Genomic DNA, 19,497 nt, shown 5'->3' on the forward strand with positions numbered 1-19,497 from the left:
ATATTGGCTTTTCTACGAGTAGGGCAGTCTGTTTCTTTTAAAAAAAAAATGTTTTACACTATTGCCCTGTTTTTTCGGCATCTTACTTCTCCATATGCCTCGTTCTCGGTAGCAGGTAACTGCCATCTTTCGGGGAGGAAGCGTAGTGCAGAGGATATTTTTGTTCCAGAGAGTGTCGCTATCTCCCTCATCGGACGGAGTGACGGGCTGTGTGCAGGCTCGTCCACGACCCCTGTCACCCCGGGGCCTCCGAGGCAGTGCCGGTGGCGCCCACGTCTCCACTGGTTGGCTGCCTGGTATGCCCCCTAATCCATCTGCAGATCGACCCTGTGTCTCCCGGGTGGGTTGCGAGAGTCTCTATTGGAGCTACATGACTTCTGCATCCCCTAGGCGTGTTTGTCAGGCAGTTGTTGGTGGAAAAACGGGCTGCCCGCACCGGACACAATTGTGTGGCCTCCTGGACCCTTCCGCTCGGGCTGATTGTGATTTTCTTTCAAAATGGCGCACTCGCTTCCTGATAAGAGCTGGGAGGAGAGGATGCGAGAGCGGCACACACCGACTCCTCACGCAGCCCATGTGACAGTGCGGGGCTAGAACAAACTGAAAGTTGGGGGCTAGAACAAACTTAGTGAGGCACCGAAACAAACCCCAGCTCGCGCGCAGGCAACCGGGGACAGGCTCTAAGCTCCAGCTGGAAAGCGGCTGAACCTCGGACCACGCCATGAACACCACCATGTTTCTAGGTCAAGCAGAAATGGATCGGAGAAATGCCCCGTCATTTTCAGACTGGAGGGGGTGTTTTTCTTTCTCTCCTCTTCCCATTGTCTGGAATGTAAACAACGGGCGTGTTTTGACTAGTTGTTGTTTACATTCCAGCCAATAGGAAGAGGAGAGAAAGAAGCGAAAAAACACGCCACTCAATCCGAAAAAGACGGGGTTTAAATGGAAAGACAAACCTCTTCTCCAATGGCTGTCCGCCGTTTAGGAAGCCAGGCAATGGAGAAGAGGGGCGGATTCAAGCCTCACTACTCCTCACTACTAGAAAACATAAAATCTCGCCAGCGGGACTGCGCAAGCGCAGCCTACGCTAGCCGAGACCTAAAAAAATGTCTGAATTGTATGCAGCCATGTAAGGTTGCACATATTGCACAGCTTTTCAAGGTAAAATAGCTACCCTTGCAACCAAAATCACGCTTATCCTATTGTTTTGCCCTTCTACAAGGAAAATAATGTTCTCCATGTTGACTCCCTTCCATCGCTCCACACCTGTTTTGGAGTGTGTTCATAAAGGAAGTGGAAATACTGATAAATGGCCCTGTGCTCTCATCCACAAATGTCAGTGTACCCAGCTGACAAATGTTACACAGAATTCGTTGAGGATCGTGGGGAGTAAAGATCAACATACTAATAAAACGTTTTGAGCCTCAATAGTAAATTGTTGATATAGTATTGCTATATTTTCTTACTAATGAAGACACACATCATCATAACAATTGATCATATATCAAAAGGTATGCTCCAGTTTGAGGCAATATCAATCACAGGTATGCTTTCATGAGAATAGTAATTATTGATGAACTTTTGAGAGCAAGCATGACATTCAAGTAACAGAATTCAATTGTTGAACATAACATCGAAAGTACCATAAAACTGAACAGGCCAGCACATGTTTCGCTGAATCCCAGCTTCTTCAGGGCTACAAAAAAAAGAGAAAAGAATACCAATACGTTCCTATATTTACATATTGCATGTCAAGATCTAAACACAGAGTCAAAGTAATGGAGAAGGAGTCAAAAGGTTAAAGATAAGGCAAACAGTGAAATGAAGAACGAGCATTTGCAATGCAATAGGTCTCGCATTTGCAAGAGTTAGAGCTATTGGTGTTATAAATGACAATGTGTTTTACCTACGTGCTTTGGGTTAGAGTGGTGGAAATATAAAAACACAGAGGGCTGTTATGCTCTAATAACTGTGTAACCTTTGTAAAGCTGTAACCTGCAATTTATTGTCTGATACCCATGTAAAGCGCTCTGATACCTCCGGGTCTAGCCAGCGCTATATAAAACCTTTTAAATAAATAAATAAGACTGGTGGGCAGAGCACAACACCAGGCCAGACCATATTTTATGTCTTTACAGTTGTTACTAGCTGGTGCGGTGGCAAGCACGCAAGTAAAAGTGAGTCACAGTACCATAAAGCACGTTTTGGCCAACATTTAATGTTCTTCCCGCAATGGGCACCAGGCAACACATTAATCTCTTGTTATGCTGTGTTTGTGCTGCACATTTGGAGGCTTGACAATAACTTGCAAGTCGGCTGCTAATACAACAAACATATTGTCTCTGCTCTGGGTGGTGGAGCTATGTGCAATCTCCATCTAGAGGTTTAGCAGCTTATACATGGCTACAGCTCTCTCGGAGCATGCGCAGACACATAGACAGGATCCAGACTCTAAGAAAGTGAATACAACCTTTAAACCGACTGTGGGCCTAAGATACAGATGGATGTCTCTGTAGCAACAATCATGTGTCATTGTGTGTGGGTGGCCTGTGATTACATCATGCTATAATCATTTACAGGGTCAAGACTGATTTGCATATGGCCAGGTCTAAACTGGGGTGCCATGGTGAGCAAAAGAATGATGGATTTAACCCAGATCTCTTCACTGGGGGGGAATGTTTTGATTTGTTCTGCATTCCGTCCATCAATTGTGTGTATTTTGCTTCCTCGCTCTAAGTGCGCCAGGTATCCCCAGATGGGGTCCTGGGCCCACTGTGACACTGGATTCAAGCTATCCTGACCAATGAGGGGTGAAACCCCGATACAATCCTAGGATGCTTGTTTCCGGTCCTGGGAGGATCTGACTTGGCAGTTCGGGCTGGACTGTTCCCCAGAGGCACAGAGTCAAGACCAGCCGTGGTGCGTTCATTGGGGCGTAGGGGCGTAGCCCCACTAGCCACACATGGACCCACCGTCGCGTCAAGAGGACACTAAAAATATTGCAATCATGCTGATGATGAATTATAAACGGCGCTACCCGCCGCTGGCGGGAATCCGGGACACACCCGACATATCCGGAGCGCGCAGGGGGGCTGGCCTGCTGCAGCTTGAGTGACAGTCCACACACTCAGCTGCAGCAGACAGTAGTGCGCACTGCGCAAGTAAATTTTGGGGCTGAAACTTACCCGAGCATGCGCAAAACTACTAAGAAGTTCCTCTTAGAGAGAGGGACCAGGGGGTGCTGGTTTAGCCGGTCCGCAGCCCCCGGGGTTACAAAGGGCGACTGGTCGAGTAATCAGTGTGCCCCCCTAGCCAATGCGCCAGGATTGGCTGGTCCACCGCAGCAGGGCAGGGCAATCCATTATTGGATGCCGCGCGTGGGTGGTGCAGCCGCACTACTTAATGGCAAAGCACTGTGTGACTTCATGTGAAGCCATGCAGTGTTTGCCCATTTGATCTTCTATCTCTGTAGCCAGGGGCTCGCCTCGTGCATAGGCAGCAGCAGACCGTGACTCCCGCCTGAGGCGCCTCACCGTCACGACTTTAATTCTGTGCTGTGCCTGTGTTGAGTGTTATCGTGCTCTGCTCTGCTCCAACGGTCGTGTAAACTACACACTAGATTAGTACCAGGTAAGGCCCCACTGAAAACTGTGAAGTAATTTATGGTGAAGCCGAAGTATGTCGCTCGGGTCATATAGACTGCAAGATGTCTGGCTGCACTTCTGCCGGTCTGTCCCTCTGTGCCCGTCTGTATGTCCGTCTGCTTTTTAAAAATATTTTTTGTATATAACGATCTATTTATAGCTTTTTGTTTATTTGGATACATGCTATCTGACCTTATATCCTCAATGAGTCAGTATGTATAACTATCCGGTGAGGAACATCGCCTGCAAAGCTCTTAATTTAGGTTATGGCTCTGTTGCTGGGTCGAGTTTATGCATTGTATGTACTGATTAAGGGGTGGGAGAAGTATGCAGGAGGGGTGAGAGAGCGACAAGAGAAACATAAGGGAGAGAGAGAAAAGTAGTGGGAGAGGGAAGGAGAAAAGTGTGAAATGCCTCAATAAAATGGCTGCCCTGCACTTTTACACAATTAAGGCGAACGACAGCCTCCAGAATAGAGGGATTTCCAGTACAGGGAAACTGAGACTGCAATTTCTGAATGGGGCACGTTGCGCAGTGGCTTTTCTTTGTAGGAGGCAAGTTTTTCTTCTGAAACATAACACTGATGCCACAGAAGATAGAAGTTACGCCACTATGATTGTGTGTGAGGAAAGTTTTACAGCGCTCACGTTTAGCAGCGGATAAAATCTGACTCTGCACGAGAATTCAGATTTTCTGGCTGTGACACACACGTGGCTGATTCTGTCCCAGCTCTGCCAGCCTTTCAGAGCTATGGCCCGGGCCTGTTGTGATTATAAATTGGACATTGAGTGTCCCCGTGGAACTGAATAATTATTGAGGGAATTTGTGACTCTGGGTCCTTTTCTGCTGTTAATTTGTGATTCTGGGCAAATAACTTAAACTTCCCATGCCTCACAAAAAAATTAATGTGTCTGTCTGTAACGCAACTGGTGCTCATATAAAGCCTCTGATACTTTCTGGTCTAGTTCGTAATATATAAAACAAAAAAAAAACAGTTCAAATGATGCATTGAAAAAAGGAGGTGTGTCGAATGTCGATGAATAAAGCGTAGCTGTAATGGATGATAGGGTCTGTATTGATCACTCTGGGTTACTATGAGGTGTATAATAAAGGGCAATGCAATGATTTTTTTCAGGCCAGTGTGCTGGGGAACAAATGAGGCTCCATTGTGGTCATTGGGTGCACACAAAATGAATAGGTTCTTTACTGAAACCACCCGAGTCAATATTGTAAATGATGATGAGAGTCTTGGCAAAAGTGTCTGAAACCAGTGACCTCAAGACTGAAGGTGGGGAGCTGGCTTCTGGCGTGTTAAACATGTAATACTCCCCTGTGTTTGGTTTCCAGTTCCCTGGGCAAGGCAGGTATGCACTTTAAACATGTGGGTGCTGCTGAGCTCATGTCCTGGGCTGTGAAGCTTATGTTCAAGGCTATTTTTCAGCACCTTGATCCTTTTTCATGTTTTTCATGTTTCCATATTGCCTCTTGGAGTCTTGGTACAGCACTGCGGCTAATAAAAAAAAATGCTTCCTTTGATATTACTCAGCAATGCGTTGTATCTTGAAGTCTGGTATGAAGCTCTGATGTTATACTGAATAAGCAGCTACCTATGTTATATGACATCTCTTTATTAATGTAATAACTGCACTTTCACAATTGCTTTATTAACCTTCTTGCTTTCTCAAATTTGCTTGAAAATGCACCATTTGTCCACTCTTTTTTCAAAATGTTCTTGGGGAACCCCCCGAACTTCCCTTAGGTTGTTCAGACTCGTACAGTATGAGAATCATTTTACTCCCCACCACTTTCAAATGTCACCAGCCGCCCCTGGTCAAGACTAATTTGCAAATGGCCAGGTCTAAACTGGGGTGGCATGGTGAGCAAAAGAATGATGGATTTAACCCAGATCTCTTGACTGGGGGTGAATGTTTTGATTTGTTTTGCACTCCGTCCATCAATTGTGTGTCTTTTGCTTTAATCGTTTACAGCCCACACACTGCTCATGTGCTAATCAGAGACACTCTTTCTTATGCTGTGAAAGTGGCTGCTGATGCACCTGCACTGCACTCAAATGTGGTGAATGTCTTGGCGAAACAACTGGAGCACAAAGCCATCCAGCAAAAAGCTACTAGAGGCATCTACTGTCGGCTCTAAAATGGAATTTGATGCCAGTGTAAAAGGGCTGGGAGATGCGAGATTGTTAGAGAGAAGCAATGAGGACCCCTCAAATTGCTGACTCCATTGCAATACGGAGGAGCATGCAGATCTCTACGGGGTACAAAGGCGACTTCTCCTTCATAGCTGCTGGCAATGAGGCAAACACAGGGAAACGAAAATGCAAACACATAGAATACACACAATACGCCTGAGATGATGGTACCAAACAGCTGAGTGATGCACATGCACACATTGGGATTAAGTATGGGCGAAATTTGCGAATTCGCGCGAAATCGAATTCGCAATCTGCAAAATCCGCGAATTCGTGTGAATTTGCGGATTTTTGTTTTTTGTGTGTTCGCGGGGTTTTTTGCATGTTCGCAGGGTTTTTTGCGTGTTCGCGGGGCTTTTTGCGTGTTCGCGGGCCGCTTGCATGGCGAAGTTACCCATGCAGTCGGGTATGGGCACAGCACCCTCTGGTTCACCACTGCCACCCTCTGGTTCATCACTGCCACCCTCTAGTTCACCACTGCCACCCTCTGGTTCACCCCTGCCACCCTCTGGTTCAGCACTGTCACCCTCTGGTTCACCACTGCCACCCTCTGGTTCACAACTGCCACCCTCTGGTTCATCACAGCACCTCTGGTTCACCACTGCCACCCTCTGGTTAACCACTGTCACCCTCTGGTTCAGCACTGCCACCCTCTGGTTCACCACTGCCACCCTATGGTTCACCCATGCCACCGTCTGGTTCCCCACTGCCACCCTCTGGTTCACCCCTGCCACCCTCTGGTTCACCCCTGCCACCCTCTGGTTCACATCTGCCACCCTCTGGTTCACCCCTGCCACCCTCTGGTTCACCCCTCCACCCTCTGGTTCACCACTGCCACCCTCTGGTTCAACACTGTCACCCTCTGGTTCACCACTGCCACCCTCTGGTTCACCACTGCCACCCTCTGGTTCATCACAGCACCTCTGGTTCACCACTGCCACCCTCTGGTTAACCACTGTCACCCTCTGGTTCAGCACTGCCACCGTCTGGTTCACCACTGCCACCCTCTGGTTCACCCCTGCCACCCTCTGGTTCACCACTGCCACCCTCTGGTTCATCACAGCACCCTCTGGTTCAGCACTGCCACCCTCTGGTTCACCACTGCCACCCTCTGGTTCACCCCTGCCACCCTCTGGTTCACCCCTGCCACCCTCTGGTTCACCACTGCCACCCTCTGGTTCAGCACCGTCACCATCTGGTTCACCACTGCCACCCTCTGGTTCACGACTGCCATCCTCTGGTTCATCACAGCACCTCTGCTTCACCACTGCCACCCTCTGGTTAACCACTGTCACCCTCTGGTTCAGCACTGCCACCCTCTGATTCACCCATGCTACCCTCTGGCCCCCCACTGCCACCCTCGGATTCACCCCTGCCACCATCTGGTTCATCACTGCCACCCTCTGGTTCACCCTTGCCACCCTCTGGTTCACCCCTGCCACCCTCTGGTTCAGCACTGCCACCCTCTGGTTCAGCACTGTCACCCTCTGGTTCACCTCTGCCACCCTCTGGTTCACCCCTGCCACCCTCTGGTTCAGCACTGCCACCCTCTGGTTCAGCACTGTCACCCTTTGGTTTACCCCTGCCACCCTCTGGTTCATCACTGTTACCCTCTGGTTCATCATTGCCACCCTCTGGTTCACCACTGCCACCCTCTGCCGAGACCTTTTGAGATGCAGCGGCAGCACAAAAGATGCGCCATGGTGCTGGGTATTAACAACATGACGCATCTCTCTGTAACATGCGTCACGTTGTAAAGCCCTGCGCCCTCAGGAGGCGTTCTGACTCAGCCTCCTAAAAGTGGCTGAGTGAAATGTACAAGATTTCACTCAGTCACTTTTAGGCCAATGCTGCGTCAAAACCCTGCGCCTGCTTGAAGCAGGTGCAAGGCTTGATGCAGCAATGGGGAGATAGGGCCCCCCCAGAGCATTGCTGGGGCTGCGTCGCAAGCGCAACGCAGCTCCAGCAATGCGCTGCTTTTATGGCACAGTTGCGTAACGCATCTGTGCCGTTTTTGCCACATGGTGCGCCGCATTGTAAATGCGGCGCACCATGGGTGGCGGAGCTGCGGCGCACAATAACTGGCGCATCCCTGGGGATGCGCCAGTTATTGTAAATCTGCCCCTATACATTTAGCCAACGAAGGAGCACTTACTGATTAGACAGTAGAAAGTACTCCAGCTGAGTAAAGGTATTGCACAAAAGGGTGGCATCTTCGTGGACAAACATGCAGGGCGGGATTCATTCTGCCCCCTGTTAGACTCGTTTTTTGTGCCCTTCTGCCCTCTGTTAGACTCGTTTTTCCCTTGTTTTTCTGCCCTTCTGCCCTCTGTTAGGCTCGTTTTTCCCTTATTTTTCTGCCCTTCTGCCCCCTGTTAGACTCGTTTTGTGTGCCCTTGTGCCCTCTGTTAGACTCATTTTTCCCTTGTTTTTCTGCCCTTCTGCCCTCTGTTATACTTGTTTTTTGTGCCATTCTGCCCTCTGTTATTCCCTGGTTTTTGTGCCCTTCTGCCCTCTGTTAGACTCGTTTTTTGTGCCCTTCTGCCCTCTGTTAGACTCGTTTTTGTGCCTTTCTGCCCCGTTAGACTCGTTTTTTGTGCCCTTCTGCCCTCTGTTAGACTCGTTTTTCCCTTGTTTTTCTGCCCTTCTGCCCTTTGTTAGACTGCTTTTTGTGCCTTTCTGCCCTCTGCATCACCACATCATCACTCAGCGCTACCCCAGCATCACTCAGCTCCACCACATTATCACTCAGCACCACCACATTAACACTCAGCACCACCACAGCACCAATCAGCACCACCACAGCATCACTCAGCACCACCACAGCACCACTCAGCACCACCACAGCACCACTCAGCACCACCACAGCATCACTCAGCACCACCACATTATCACTCAGCGCCACCACAGCATCACTCAGCGCCACCACATTATCACTCAGCACCACCACAGCACCACTCAGCACCACCACAACATCACTCAGCACTACCACAGCATCACTCAGCACCACCACAGCACCAATCAGCACCACCACAGCACCACTCAGCGCCACCACAGCATCACTCAGCACCACCACAGCATCACTCAGCACCACCACATTATCACTCAGCACCACCACAGCACCACTCAGCACCACCACAGCATCACTCAGCACCACCACAGCATCACTCAACACCACCACAGCACCACTCAGCACCACCCCAGCATCACTCAGCACCATCCCAGTATCACTCAGCACCACCACAGCACCACTCAGCATCACCACAGCACCACTCAGCACCATCACAGCACCACTCAGCGCCATCCCAGCATCAATCTACGCAACCATTCAACAACAACTGGTTCAAATATGTTCTCTCAATGTTTCAAACTTTATTACAAATGTCACAAAAAGATGTTAATATTTCACTTCTGTTCTTGGATTTTCGTCACAATAAAATACACTGAACATAATCTTCACAAAAGTTATTTACAAAAGTTTAAGCTATTGCCATTATAAATTAAAATCACTTTTATTTAAGTATTAATTATTTAAAAAAATTAAAAGCCATTGTAATTTGTAATATCAATGCAGCTAAGTCACGTAAATACAAAACATGCTAGACCTATTGCATTGCAAATGCTTGTTTGTACTTTGTCATCTACGAAAAATTTTTAATGTTTCAAAAGAGAGAAAGAGAGAGAGATAGAGAGAGAGAAAGGGAGAGAGAGAGTGAAAGAAAGAAAGAAAGAACGAAAGAAAGAAAGAAAAAAGAAAGAAAGAGAGAGAGAAAGAAAGAAAGAGACAGACAGAGAAAGAGCAAGAAAGTGAAAGTGAAAGGGAGAGAAAGGGAAAGAGAGGGGAGAGAAAGAAAGAGAGAAAGAAAGAAAGAAAGAAAGAAAGAAAGAAAGAAAGAAAGAAAGAAAGAAAGAAACAAACAAACAAACTAACAAACAGGGAGAGAGAGAGAATGAGAGAGAAAGAAAGAGAGAGACAGCGAAAGAGCAAGAAAGTGAAAGAGAGAAAGAGAGGGAGAAAGGGAGAGAGAGAGAGGGAGAGAGAAGAGGAGAGAGGGATCGAGAGAGAGAAAGAGAGGGAGAGAGAAAGAGAGAACGAGAGAGAAAGAAAGAAAGAAAGAGACAGAGAAAGAGCAAGAAAGTAAAAGAGAGAGAGAAAGAGAGAGAGAGACATGGAAAGAGAGAGAGAAAGAGAAAAAGACACACAGAGAGGGAGAGAGAGGATGAGAGAGAGAAAGAGAAAGAGAGAGAGAAAGAGGAAGAGTGAGAGAGAAAGAAAGAGAGAGAAAGAGAGAGCGAGAAAGAGAGGATGTGAGAGAGAGAAAGAAAGAGAGGGAGATAAAGAGAAAGAGAGAGAGAAGCAGAGTAAGAGGAAGAACTTGAAAGAGAGAGAGAAAGAGATAAATAGAGCAAGAAAGGAGAGGAAGAGAGAGATAGATTGAGAGAAAGAGAGAGAAAGAGAGGGAGAGAGAGAACGAGAGAAAGAGAGAGAGGCCGGATCTCTGAAGGGTCAGATTCCTGAGGTGCCCCTACAGAACATACAGCTTTTTATTTTTAGCAAAATGCATATGAAAATTGTGCTGTAAAGGTCTCTTTTAGTTTATCCCCTCCTGACAACTCAAAATGGGTGTATTTGCCATCCTCTCCCGTCTTCCTGTTTTTTATATCTGTAAGTGCTTCCTGATGAGGTTTAATTCCTGGGACAGGTGCCTCGTCGTTGCCTACTTGTAACTATTCTCTGACCCTGCTTCAAGGGTCAGAGCAGGGTCAGAGAATAGTTGCAAGTAGGCAAGGAGGCGCCAGGAAGTACTTAGCAGCAGGTGCCCAAGTTGAAGTTAATTTCTTTGTAACCCTTTTGTAAAAGGTTACAAAGAAATTAGGTTCAACTTTTACACCTGCTGCTGTAACCCTTGCTTGGCTGAAAATTTGTCCCCGCTCATTTGCGGATTTTACCGCGATTTCGCAAGATTCGCGTATCGCAAATCGCAGAAAATCCGCAAATTCGCCCACGAAACGGATTTTACGCCCACCCTTAATTGGGATCCCATACCACCAGTCAGCAAGGTACAAATCCACAACACAACATTGACCAGATACTTTTATGGCTCTATCATGGCATGCAGACACAATACCATAAAGCCATTTTTGCATTAACAGAAAGTATTGAGATGAGAATAAAACTCTTCAATCCCGAACAGTAATATTACGTAACCCAAGACACCACAGTCCATCCTGTGCTGCACTCCGAGCGGACAGTTCAAAACTGCAAGCAGATAGGAAGTCATGCAGAGTGCCGCAAAACATGAGCATTAAACACACTTACCTAATGTGGAAGGACCGCGAGCAGAGCAGTGCTGGTCCCAGGCTGTTGTTGCCGTTCCTGGAAGAGGGGCATGAGCCCGTAGGGTGGGCACTGCTCTATAGGGGTAGGAGGAGCCCTGGCACCAAAGCAGGTGGTGCATGCAGTGAAGAGCGGGTGGTGATGTGGTGGACCCTTCCCTGGTGACGAGAGTTGCAGACTAACCAAAGGGGCGGCAGCGGCACATCCACAGCTCTTCCAGCGAGAGCCATGCATGAGCTCAGCAACACCATTACTGCCATTCCAAACTGCTTAAAAGGACTGCAAGGAGGGGCGGGGCAGTGAAAACAAAATGCGACACGCGGAATTCAACAATGTAAAACACAAAATTCAAATGAAAAACAGCGGACGGGCAAATGAAAACAAACTGCACACGGGCATACTAAAACAAACTGCACCTGGGTAAATTAAAACAAACTGCGATGGGCAAAAGGCTAATAAAAGCAAATGAAAAGCAGTATGATCCCTAAATATAAACAAACTGCGATGGGCGGAAGCCAACAATAAATTAAAAAAGTTCCCCCAAACAGGAGATAAAGAAGTCAAGCGTAAGTACACTGTACTTACCGGTGCTCCTCAGCCTTGAAAAGAAGTGAGGTATCGGCTGCGGGAATGAAGCAGGAGGCTGCAAAGAAAAGTGACTCTAGAGTGAACCAATGGTAAACAGGAGGTGGAAATAGAGTTGTTTTATTGATTACAGCAGGTCTTACAGCAGCGCATGTGCGCTGACAGGCGCGACCTAAAAAGGTGACATGTAAACAAAGCAGGACATAGGGACATAACTGAGAAAAGGGGGAATGGAAGTGAAAGCACATTGGTGCTTGTGATAGTTATAATTGAAATAAAGAAAAAGAGCAAATAATATAAATATTGAAGAGTCAAACATCTTCAGAAGGATTAAAAAAAATCTAATATTGTGAATGTGCCATCAAGGAACATAACAAAACAGATAGGGAGGGGACATGAAGACTAAAGAGTAAAAGAAATAATGACATTTAACAGAAAACCTACATCCATTCTTAAGAGGGAAATCCAACTAGCACCAAAAACCTAAATACGCAAAGGTGTGACTTATCTGAAACAATCCTTAGAATACAGCACAAAAGTTCCAAAGTTAAGCAAGATTAGAGAACCAAGAACAGAATTACGTGTGATGTTATATCCCATTTATTTCTACAGCCTTATTCACCCAACATAGGGGTCGATACTGATCCGGTAAAATAAACATCCGTACGAATCGTATCCGGAGTCATCTCCGTACGACTCGTACACACGCCGTACGACCCGACAAGTATGATCTAGACCGGGGCACCAGGACGCGATCTGTACGGTCCACGTCAGGTAAGGGCGATTCGTACGGAAAAGCGCACAATCACATACACACCGTACGGTGCGTACCCCCCATGATCGCAGGGGTACGCCCCGTACACCTGCGATCATGGGGGGTACGCACTGTACCCCACGATCATGGGGTGTACGCACCGTACACCCAGCAAACATGGGGTACGGTGCATACACCCCATGATCCCGGGGTACGGTGCTAACCCCCCGTGATCGCAGGTGTACGGGGCGTACCCCTGTGAGCATGAGGGGTACGCACCGTACCCGGGGGGGCGTTTGGTACCTGTTTCGGCGTGAACTCTGCTTTTACGGCTGTTTACAGCTCCCGTAAAAAAAGGGTCGTACTGTGCGTACCCGACACGTATCGTACTTGCTGGGTCGTAATAACCAGCCGCGAGCCGTACAGATCTCGCGTACAGCAGGTTCCGACGGAGACTCGTACGGGGATTCGAGTCGTACGGTCTCTGTATGATTCGTACGGAGTCCGGCTCCTGGTACGAATCGTACTTCGTCGTACGTACGGCGGACGTTGCAGGGTACGATTCGTACGGGAAAAACACTCCGAACGACTATTCGGAGCGGTTTTTACCAGATCGGAATCGATCCCATAATGTTCCGGGATACAGCAATCAATTAGGACTCCATAAGACTACAGAACAAAAATAAAAGAAAAGCTAAAAATGAATAACGGTCTCCCATCATGCGATAAACATATCAGATAACACGCCAAAATGCTATGAAAACCAAAAATGTGAGTCAACTATGTAAACAACTAACCACAGAAGTGAAACCGGCATATCAATGCTAGTAAGAGCAAAATGCCAAATACTTAATACAAAAATAAGCACTCTCCGAAATTAAAATAAAGGAAAGTATAAAAAGCCGAACCGAAAACTTACACAGGTAACAGAAGCGCTGTGCTGCCACCGTAACTTCCAAAGAAACATGATAATGAGGTGACAAATTTTGTGTGAACTTTTCTACAAGAAAAGAAAATTACCTACAGGAAACAAACAACCTTGATAACTCACAACTTTAAAATAGAGTAACTGGTAGATCGTCGTTCTAGAAGCCACAATAAAGTAAAGAAAAAAAGAGCAAAAAGGAAAACAAAAAGCCATACTGTCTAGAAATAATTGGGATCCACATATAATCAGGCAACAACATACCAATATAACCAAGACAAACCCCATCAGGGATACTTACAATGATGACAGCGAGTTCCCGCATGAACCACCAAGTTAAACCACTCCACACTGAGTGCACTCACTAGCAAGTTTAAATACTTAAGCAAATTCATTGTTCCCTTGTAATTATCTCCACCTAACAATGCAACCTTTGATTCGCTCGTTATAAATTTGAAACGTCACCTATCCACAACTGTTCAGTTCGAAGCCTGGATTGGAATCTGTTCAAAAGAGGGATTGAAACCATCCCATCACCGGCATGGCAACGAAGATGTAGGCCCCATAGAATCAAAACAAAACCCCCACAATTATAAAGTGAACACAATAAATTAAAGTAAACCAAAGTTGATAAATACTATTAAAGACAATAGCCAAAAATAGTCCTGGGAGCGCGGGCTCGAACAACTGTCAAACTACACTCAAACCAGTGTCTTCTGCCATTATGCTAGACTGGTCATACTATTAAGACGCAACAATTTATAAATAAGATTTCATCAGCACCCATCCTCATACTTGAAACATTGTGGTAGACCCAAGAAGATAAAACATGACATCCCAAAACTAGAATCCCATGGCACAACCAATATCACGGATAACAGGCAGAACATACATTTGATTAGTGAATCCACTTCCAGAATTCGAACACCTGTTCCTACGAGGTGCAATCCTACCCAGCAGAGAAGCAGCACCATTGAGCCGTAAGTCCCAGAATAATTATGAACCATCTTTTGACCAAAAGAGGCTTTGACCATCCTAACCATTTGAACATTTAAACATGATCCCATTCATTCAAAAATAGAATTGAAATTGACAAGATGTATTTGATATAGTAACTTGAGCATCTGCTCCATGGGGATCCATCACCCCTATTGTAATCAATGGTATACACGGACCATACAGCATTCAGAAAACAACACAGAACAAGTACAGGAAAAACAAAGAAAGAAAATAGTCTGAATTGGGGAAACAGGAGAACAAAAAGTATCTCATATTAAGGAAATAGCTATGCAATGAATATCTAATTGGAGATTTGGCAAGCCCATCAGGTCACAAAAGATTCAAAAATGGGAAATTAACTTTGCTGTATTGATTATGATTAAATGATTAAAAAACTGTGACATAGGCACTAGCAAAATATAACCACATTTCAACCATCTACTTGAATATCTTGAAGTAGCAGTCCAAAAGTTGAGAGCTGCCAGAAACCACATCTCTAGCTTACCAAGGTTGTGTACATTTCTGAATCCACATTGAGACCAAGTTGAACAGTTTGTAGGTAGTTAATCCACCAACTCTCCTTTCTGTGTAACTTCAGATCTCTGTCTCCCCCTCTGTGGTGTGCTGGAAAATGATCAATACCAATTAGTGCAATTCTACATAGCTGATCACGCTGATTATTAATGGCAAAACGTGCAGCCAAAGGAGACCTGGAGTCAACGTGCCTTATTGCTCCTAAATGTTCTTTACATCTCGTTTTGAGTGTTTGTTTCAATGTTCCCACCTTTTGCAGTTGACAAACACAAATGAGCATATACATAAACTAGCTCGTATTGGAATTCATAAAGTTTCTAATCTGAAAACATTTAGATTTATTGTTATTATTATAAAACACAGAAGCTTTGTCATTGACATATCGGCAACAGACACAGTTGCCACGTTTGTAGTTACCCCATGGTTTTGGATTCAGCCAAGTGTCACCAGTGACCAGCGATACCTTGTGGTGTCACTAGGAAAAAGAATCTGTTTGAGAGTATCAGCCTTCCTATAGGTGACCAGAGGACTTTTAGGAAGTACGCAAGTCAAATTCTGATCTAACCTCAGAAAATCCCAGTGTTTTGCTAATATGTTAAAGATCTGCTGATTCTCCGTGTAGAAGGTTGTTATAAATCTGATATGTGGGTCAATGCTATGTCTCATTCTAACCTTAGTTTTTTCAGTGTGAGCATGTAAAAACATACGAGCCTTATCCAGTGTGGCTGTAAGAATTTTGCTAGGATAACTTGTAGAAAGCTGGGTTTCTGTTGCAGTAACTCCCCACTTTTTGCCAGATTTCTGATGCACTTTGACTTGATGTGCCCTGGGTCCCAGTCAATCAGGTTCCCGTGGCACGTGTTCTTTACCAAAACTGTACCTTTGTACCCCCAATTGACACCTCTCTGGCCACATGTAGGTCCCATGTAAAAGGTACCATGGGTACCAAGGGGCACTGTGACCAGGAAAGGCCTCTAAGTGCTGCAGCACATATTGTGCCACCCTTAGAGGTTCTGTACCTTAACACATACACTTCTATTGCAGGCTGCGTGTTTTGGTGCAGAGAAAAGTGAAGTGTCGACATGGCACACATCTCTGTGTGCCATGCCTACAACGACTGCCAATGGCATAGGTCAGCCATCCCTCTAGCTGGGTGCACTGTGCCACTGGTGAGGGTACAGGTGCATGATGCCTGTACTCCTCCAGTATCTAAGTAATTTTTAGACATTGTAAGTGCAGTAAAGCCATGAAGAGTATGTGGTCTGGGAGTTTGTCATTACGAACTCTGTAGCACCATAATGATTTTACTAAATTCTGGGAAGTTTGGTATCAAACTTATCAACATAATAAACCCACACTGATTGCAGTGTAGGACGTATTAGACAATGCACTCAGAGGGCATCTCTGCCAGCTTCTGGTGGGTTCCCTGACTGGTAAACACTAGCCTGCCACCACAAGACATGTTTCTGGACCCCTGGTCTGGGGGGGAGCCTTCTCTCCCTGAGCCCAGAAACAAAGCCTTTCCTGGGCAAAGGTGGTCACACCACCACCAGGCCAGGAAGAGCCATCTGTGGCAGGGGAGCTTCAAAGGTCTTGCTGCCTTTGTAACGTAAACCCCATCCCACCCGCTATCAGGAGTAACCCCCTTCCTGTCTCCCCTCCTTTTTGGCACGAAGATAGGTGGGAAAAATTAGAACAGCCAAGAAGGTGTGCCCACCTCTGCTATCAGGAGCAGGCCCCCTTCCTGTCTCCCCTCCTTTTCGGCAAAAAGACAGGTGGGAAAAATTAGAACAGCCCAGAAGATGTGCCCACCTCTTCCAACCCCACCCCTCAGGTGGGGAGGTGAGGTGAAGCCCATTCTTCAGAGCACACCAAGGGTGTAGCCAATGGCTACTGACCTAGAGACCCCTAAAACACCCCCTAAACAGTATTTAGGGAGCAGTCCTGAACCAAGAAGAGAGATTCCCAATACCTATGAAGAAGGACTAAAGAAGATGCCCAGCAGAGGAAACTGCAGAGAAGAACTGACTTGGCCCCAGCCCTACCCTCCCGTCTACATTTTCCAGAGATCCTGCACCAAGATTCACCTTGTCCTCCAGCGAGTGACCTCCAGAACCCTGGGAGGACTGACTACCTTGAACAAAGCCCGGATCTCCTGTGAACAGCAGCTCTGTTCAAAAGAAACTCCCAAGACAGACTGAGCCTGCTGAGGACAAAGAAACACGACGCCTGGAACCATCACTCCACCTATGGCCTGAGTCCAAGTGGCCCACCAGTCCCAGCGAGGTCCCCCAGCGTCTGAGTCTGAGTGGCCTGGTAAGGTGAAGAGGACCTAAGTTGCACCTATGTCCCCTAGCCCTCCAACTTACCTGCCCTGCTGTTGGTTCCTCCTGGAAGCATTCCTGGACCGGGCCAGCAGCTAAAAAACAAAACCGGCAATCCCCATTGAAAACACCTGGGCATCCAACGCCAAAACAACACCCTGCACCCAGCCACCCATGCGCCAATGTGGGTGCACCTTGTGTGCTAACTCGTATCCCCCTTTGCCCTGAACCTACGTCCAGGAGCTTTGCTTCCACAACCTTGTGGACTGCTGGAGAGCAGCCAGAAACCGGAGGCCCCCAATCCCCCAACTTCCACAACCAAGTTCTTACCTGTAAACCGATAACTTCATTTCCTTCCAAAGGATTGCATTGACTGCTTTTCTTTGAAAATTGTTTTGTCGAGTTGGTTTGTATGGAACTCTAAGAAACTGCAAATACACAAAAACAATTTAACTTACCTTTTCTCTAGGAAATGTCCCAGTGTGATATCTATGCATTTCACACTAAGTAGAAAAAGTAACTTAAAAAGTAGTCTGCGAAGTAACTTGAAAAGTAATCTGTAAAGTAACTGAAAAGTCATTTAAATTGCTTACCAAACATATGACTTACCTGTAACAAAAATGAAAGTTGGTACACAGCGCACTCTAAATTTCACTTATAATCCTAATATTTAGATATGTGTGCAATGTTGGAATTATGCCTACTGAGCATATGTAAACTAAGAATCAAGTGGCCTAGCCCCTACCAAGGCGACTAGGACTCCAACATGCAACAACCTTAATGCAACCCTTGAAATGATATTCATAAATTTTAATACAACTTTATCAGTGTGTTTGTCTCTTTGTTTATGTAATCTTTACATTCAAAAAGTTCATGTAATCACATTCATATACAATACATTTTGAAACAATCTGTTACATAATTATTAGCACGCAATTTATACAATTCTAGATTCCAACCCAATGCATTTCGAGACTGTTGTCTCTTCTTCAGGGGTATATATCTGTAAAAAAAGATCAAAATGTAACCATATCATTTTATGCGAAACTCCATATTAGTTTATTATTTAAAACCTATTCTCCAACCTAAACTAATGTGACCCAATCACCAACACCACTGTGTTACACACACTATAAAATCAACTTACTTGAAATCTATGATGACACATGGATCAAACAACTGTAACCAAATCGTAAAGTCATCAGCGAAATCAATTGCAACTCCTCCAAAAAGCTTGTCTCAAATATATATTCCTTTCTCATATATACCTTAAAAAAATCAAAGTTGCCTCTACTCCAATAAGAAATGCAGCTTTCTCAATAAATGACATCTGTGTAGCGAATCTCCAAGCTGCAATACAAATGTTCCATAATGAACCATCCCAATAATTGTAATTTTCTTGCAACTTTGTCATGGAACAACTCACAAATCTCACCTTCTCAGCTCTCTGTGTGGTCCTACTGCAAATGCTCTCTCTGGTTATATGCTCCGTCATTAGTTGAAACGAAAAACGCCCGTGCTCGACGCTCAATCTGTAAGACCCGAGAAAAAAGGTCTCAAATTTTCCGTTTTCATACCAGATCTGAAATGCACTTTCAAGTACCCAAGTTTCTCTTTTACGCTTACCGAGTATTATTTTTCCTGGTGCCATGTTCAATCCACCGAAAACCGCAATCCTATGATGCTAATGCCATGACCACTCGGCGTTTTAAATTACCGGTGAGACTTCCGCTTCTCTACAGGAGGTCACATGATCACGTCACTATAAACATAATCAATAGACTCATCCCGACCAGCTCCTGTTGCCGTCTATTCCAGAAATACATTATTCAACCACATAATTCATGTAGTTTGTATTTTAATCACAAACAATTCAACCAAATATTCTCGCTGAATTTGACAAAACCGCATTCATATTTTACCCGACGAACAATGTACACTAAAAATAGACAAGGGACTTTATTACCAACGTCTAATCTACACGATCTCTTCACAACAATTCCTTCTATTACCCAATACGCTTGTGATGCAACTTTAAAGAACCACCTTGTGAATCAAAATTTCAGTTCTAGAAATACACATAATTACATTGTTTGACATTCAAAAAATATACAAAAAATATACAAAAAATATACACATCAATTATAAAACATGGTATATTTCCTATTTTACACAAATTAAATTG

The sequence above is a fragment of the Lissotriton helveticus genome, chromosome 3_1 (assembly GCF_964261635.1).
Source record: "Lissotriton helveticus chromosome 3_1, aLisHel1.1, whole genome shotgun sequence".
In the NCBI taxonomy this organism is placed as follows: Eukaryota; Metazoa; Chordata; class Amphibia; order Caudata; family Salamandridae; genus Lissotriton; species Lissotriton helveticus.